A 5711-nucleotide genomic window follows, 5' to 3' on the forward strand; every position below is an offset into this window, starting at 1 on the left:
ACTGACTTGGAAACAACTATTGCAAACACTAACTCAGTTACCCACTAGAAATGAATCAGCAATGTAATGTATAATTAAACAGGAACTCCGGGCAAATATGTGCTAGTAGACGTGTGACATCCAGGGGGCAGTAATTAATCCTTCCGCTATATAGTACTGTCCAAACCCTTATTAGAATATTGGTTCTGTCTTGTCATCTGGTTATTACTCAGGATGTAGAAAAACGAGGAAGCGTCTATAGAAAAAACATTAGGAGTTACATAAGAAAGGAAGTGGATGCCAGTGGGAAAGATGACAGGAACTTGTATATTCTTTTATAGAAAAAAATTGTATTTTGACTCCCTAATTACTTATTGCAAATAATATGGAAAATAAAGTTAGGAAGAACATAATTATGACTCATAATTTATTGTGTCAGTGAAGTTGCAATTATAAAAAATGTCCAAGGCATTTTTATGTACGTTGTATTTTGAACACTCATATATAATTAATTATATATCAGTTGAAAATGATAGTATCGTATTAACTCAGCCTACCATTTTATTTCATTTCAGTTTTTGCCTACTTAGGATGTTTTCATTCACTTCTGTTTGTCCTGTTTGGGTGAATTGCACTTTACTGAATAAACAGTATTCTTATATTTGACTACATCCCCATTTCACATTCCATTTAGAGGCAAGATCTTAAAATCGAAGGTCAAGAATACTTTAAGGTTCAAAGTGTTTGTCATCATCTCCAATAATGTCAGGCCATGGAAAAAAAATAAAGTGTTTGTTCCTGTAGGATTCTGTCATTTATAAGTCCCATCTCTACTACCTTTCTCATGGTATTCATTACAATTCTTCCGAAATTAGTCCTAACTTTAACAAATGATCCAGGTATTTACTGATTCCAAAGTAACTTCTATGAATGAGTAGGAATGAGAACTGCAGCTGTGTCATATTTCCTTTGTTCTGTACAGCGACAATCACTTTCAAGAGCCATCATTCCTTCCGTGACTCATCACTGCATGATTATTGCATACTGCATTTCTTGTTTGATCAATTTTGCACATCACTTGTTGACTTCGTATTGTGTGAGAGACAGAAAACTTGCTTTTCCAATATGTTCTTCATCCTAGATACACATAGTTGTCCTCTTTCTACCTTCCCATGTGGAAATTCCACCCACGAGTGTGAATAGTGTGAACAATCTTTACTGGCAATCCATGGTGTAACAGAATTGCCTTTTCTTTCCAGGAATGACTAACTGCCTCCATTTCCCATGTGTTGCTGGAACTGTAAAAGGGCTCAGGTCCCAATCAATGAAATTCACCCATTCCATCCACCCCGCCCCCCCCCCATGAAATTCCTCTTGAAACTTTCTGCCCTGTCCCCTGTCCCATCTGACCTCTTGTCCCCTAGGCTCGCTGGGCCGCTCAACCCCTTTGCCCTTCTCTCGTGGGCATTGCCCATTTCTGGGTTTGTGTTGGGCCTTGCTTCCTGGACAGAACCTGATGCAGTTTTCTGAGGGGCAGATCACCAGGCCAAGCTGAAATCCTACATATGTTGGAAATACTATTATTTACTCTGACAGGTTGTTATAGATGACACTCTTGGGTTCCCAATCACTTTCAGTTTCATTAAAATTCTGCTTCATTTTCTTTGGGCTTTCCCGTTTGCTATGGATATTTAATGCTGTTCTAATCTGCGGTCCTTTAAAATATTTAAAAATTATTATTATAAAGGTAATCTACCTAGGAGTTACAGTTATACAAGTCAGGTAAAGGGGAAAATTTCTTTTTGGACAATGTCACCCCTTCCCTTGCTCGCTTCCAGTTTTTCCCTCCTGTTCTCACGCACAGTTGCAGAGTTCATTTTCAACGCAGTGTCCAGTGAGTAGCACAGCTGCGTGTGCTCACCTTTGTCCCTTCATTTCTGTGTACACTCCTGAAGACAGAGAAAAGAACAAACAGGATACAAAGAAGAGAAAAGAAAATGAAGGCAGGAACGAAGGAAAAAAACCTCTTGTTTCCATTTCCTGGAGTTCATTTTGATAAATATTCTTTGGTTCGATCAGACACACATAGCCACCAGTGGAACCTTTAAGCATTCTTTTCAGATAGGTAAGGCTCAGGAATAATGTTTTTCTTCATCATGGGGAGGGTGGGTGGACTCAGTGCTTCATCTGACTAGGCGGACATCCTACCAATTGAGCCCAGCTCATGTTGCTTTTGTTATTTTTGAGATTCCCTTTCTACCCAAGGCTGGCCTCCCACGACCATCTTTCCCATAGCTGAGATGACAGGCATGCACCACTCAGCTTCCCCCTGGTTGAGATGGGGTTCTTGTAAGCTTATTGCCTGGGCTGTTATAAAAATGCAACCCTCTGGAACTCAGCCTCCTAAGTAGCTGGAATTACAGGTGTGAGCCACTGTACTTGGTGGGATTGAGATACAATTTTATCAATAAGTAAAATCCTCCAGAATAGATGCCCATGCTTGTCCTTTTAGAATATTGCATTGGTGAATCGTATACGCTGACATTATGTCTGTTTTTTAAAGAAACTATTTCTCTTCAAAGATTCTTGCCACTACTCATGGCAAGGAAAAAAAATCACAAACAATATGAGTGCCAACCAGGTGAGAAGAGAAGGTAATAAAATAATGGTGACCTTGCCCCTAACACAACTGGTTGACCGAGTGAAGCATTGTTTTGTCAATCAGTAAAACAATGAGGTCAGCATCCAGGGCAACATATAACATATAGGTTAAACACTCTACCTCAGGAAGCAAGAAACAATAAATAACCTTTACCACCTGCTCATAGAGGCAGGGCTGGGTAAAGACACAGATACTAGTGTTGAGAAAAATCATGTTTAGTGTGCTGGTCACACTTTGCCATTTCTTGTAATCTTACAAGCATCCTATGGCTCTTCATGTGTCTTTAAAAATGATCAAATGCTTAAGCAGTGTTACAAAGGAGTTGTGATTCAACATGTCAGCTTGTGCGTACCGTGCCTCTTGATCAGTGTCACCCCTTTCATCTTTCTCCCCATCTTTCCCACCCTGCCAGTCCTCTCAAGGAAGTGGGCTCCATTTTCACATACGTACATTGTTATGAGCGCATTCACCCACCTTTCCTCTCCCCATCTGGCATCTCTTTCTCTCTCTCTCCTTGACCTCCTGACGCTCCCTTCCACAACACAGCTCATCTTCTTCATATTCCTTTTGTTAGACTGTAAGGAAGTTGTTCAAAGGAGTTACACCATTGGTATGCTCCCTTGCAAATAGCATATACTAATGAACATTTTTCTGTGTATATGCATTTCACCTTCCATGTTTTCATATACACTTGCAACCTCCTCCTTGGGCTCTAACGCTCTGGCTCACTCCTTAAGACCATCCCAAGGCAACTTGCCGCATCTCTGATTTGTGCCCAAGCTCACAGAAAACCTGCTTACTCTGCCTCTTCTGCATTTCCCGCAGAAAGCACACACACGTCTGCCATCTTCTTCTGCTTATGATTGACGGCAGGGCGGCCCTGGGCAGCCCTTGGTGAGTGCCATGCCTTGTCTCTGTGGGATCTGTGAGGATAATGAACTATCTTTTCAGTGGCAGTTCTTTCCTGACTTATTGGCCTCGCCATGCAGAATGCAGTTTATATTTTAAAGTCTTTTTTTTCATCTTCCAGAGCTTTCTGGAATTAGATTAAATTAGTGCCTTCCACACTTTGTCAGATTATCTTGGCATTTCTTTTAATTTGGATCTTAAAACTTCCCTAACTGTGTTTGTCCCTAGGGGATGGTGCTCTTGGGAGACTGGCTTCCTTCTGTCCTTCCCTCTCTGCTTCCCTCCCTCCCTCCCTCCCTCTCTCCCTCCCTCCTTCCCCCTCTCTCTTCTTTTCATGGTTAATTGGAAATAAGAGTCTCATGGGGACTTTTCTACCCAGGCTGGCTTTGAAACACACTCCTCAGATCTCAGCCTTCTGTGTAGCTAGGATTATAGGTGTAAGCCACCAGTTTCTGGGTGCTCTCTCTCTCTCTCTCTCTCTAGCTCTCACTCTCTCTCACTCTCGCTCTCTCTCACCCTTCCTTCCTTCCTTCCTTCCTTCCTTCCTTCCTTCCTTCCTTTCTCTCTCTCTTTCTTTCCTTCTTTCTTTTTTCTTCCTTTCTTTCTCTTTTGTGCTGGTCCTAGGGCTTGAACTCTAGGCCTGGGCACTGTCCCTGAGATTTTTTTTCCTTCCTCAATGCTAGCTCTCTACCACTTGAACCACAGCTCTACATCTGGCATTCCCCCCCCCCTTTTTTGATGATTAATTAAAAATGGTGGTTAATTGAGTCTCACATGCTTTTCTGCATTGACTGGCTATAACTTAGGATCCTTAGATCTTGGCCTTCTGAGTAACTAGGATTACAGGTATGAGCCACCAGCAGCTGGACAGATGGAGACATTTGAATATAGGGAACACTTGTAGGAAAAGGGCCACTGGGAAGAGTGCCCTTAAAGAACCCTAAATCACTTCTCCTTTTCCTCTTCCTCTTCTTCCTCATCTTCATCCTCTTTCTCTCATTCTGTCCCTCTCCTCTTCTATCTCCTCCCTCCTCCTCCTTCCGCCTCCTTTTCCCTACCTGCCTCTCTCATTATTATTTTCCTTCCAGCCACCACCTCTGGTTTTATTTTATGAGTCAGGGTCTTACCATTACCGTGGGGCGAACTGCTTTTCTCTGCCCCAGTATCCCTGCCAGCCGTGATGCTCTGCCTCAGCATAGATTCAGGGGGATGGAGCCAAGTGGCCATGGCCCAAGCTTCTGAAACCATGAGACAGAAAAGCCTCTTTCCTTCCTTGAAGCATTTTGTTATAGCAGCAGGAAACCGACTAACACAGAAATGGTGAGTTACATGACTATGCCATGCATGGTTCTTACAGACAGGGGCTATTTTGCATGCTCAGGATGTCAGTATTTATTGTGTTCAGATGCTAGATCTTCCTAACATGGTTCCATAATTCAAAGGATCAGAAAAGAGATTTTGTTTTTCATTTAAGAACCCAACAAGTTGTTTCTACGGCATCGAATGACTTTAGAAAAAAGCCTATACTTAGAAGAAGGAAACTTATTAAAAAAATGAGAACAGACATTTTTCATCCAATAATATAACAAGCTGTTCTTCTGGTATTAACTATTTGAAAGAATATAGAAAGGAGCCTATAATTAGAACAAGATAACTTTGGTTGCCATTTTCTCTTCCATTAAATATTTGATTAACCATCTGGACATAGTTTAATGTCTCCAAGCCGTGGTTTTCTTTTCTGTAAACTGGAGCTCATATTTTTTTTAATTGCCACACTAGATTATACACAGGAAAACACTTTGTAAACTTTAAAGCACTATAAAAGCAAAATACTATTATTATTGGTCTATCTGGAGAGACATACATTTGCAACCTGCCTTTGCGGCTGGTGTTGAGCATGAAGATAAGGTGTGTTTATGACCAGAGAGTGCTGTGTTCCAACCTGCCACTTAGGGTTGGTGTAGCATGTGGCAATTGAGTTTCTGTTATGGCAGATCTCCTTTCATTTCAGGAACTGTAATGCTCTACCTGGCTGCTATTACATTTTATATGTTGTCAGTTATAGCCCTTCAGAGCAAAATATCACTGTGACATCAGCTGTGGATTAAAAGAAGCTAGTCCTGGGCTTTTAAAGAGACGGGAGGCTTATAAGTTGGATTCT

This window comes from Dipodomys ordii, unplaced genomic scaffold (assembly GCF_000151885.1).
Source record: "Dipodomys ordii isolate 6190 unplaced genomic scaffold, Dord_2.0 Scaffold104, whole genome shotgun sequence".
In the NCBI taxonomy this organism is placed as follows: Eukaryota; Metazoa; Chordata; class Mammalia; order Rodentia; family Heteromyidae; genus Dipodomys; species Dipodomys ordii.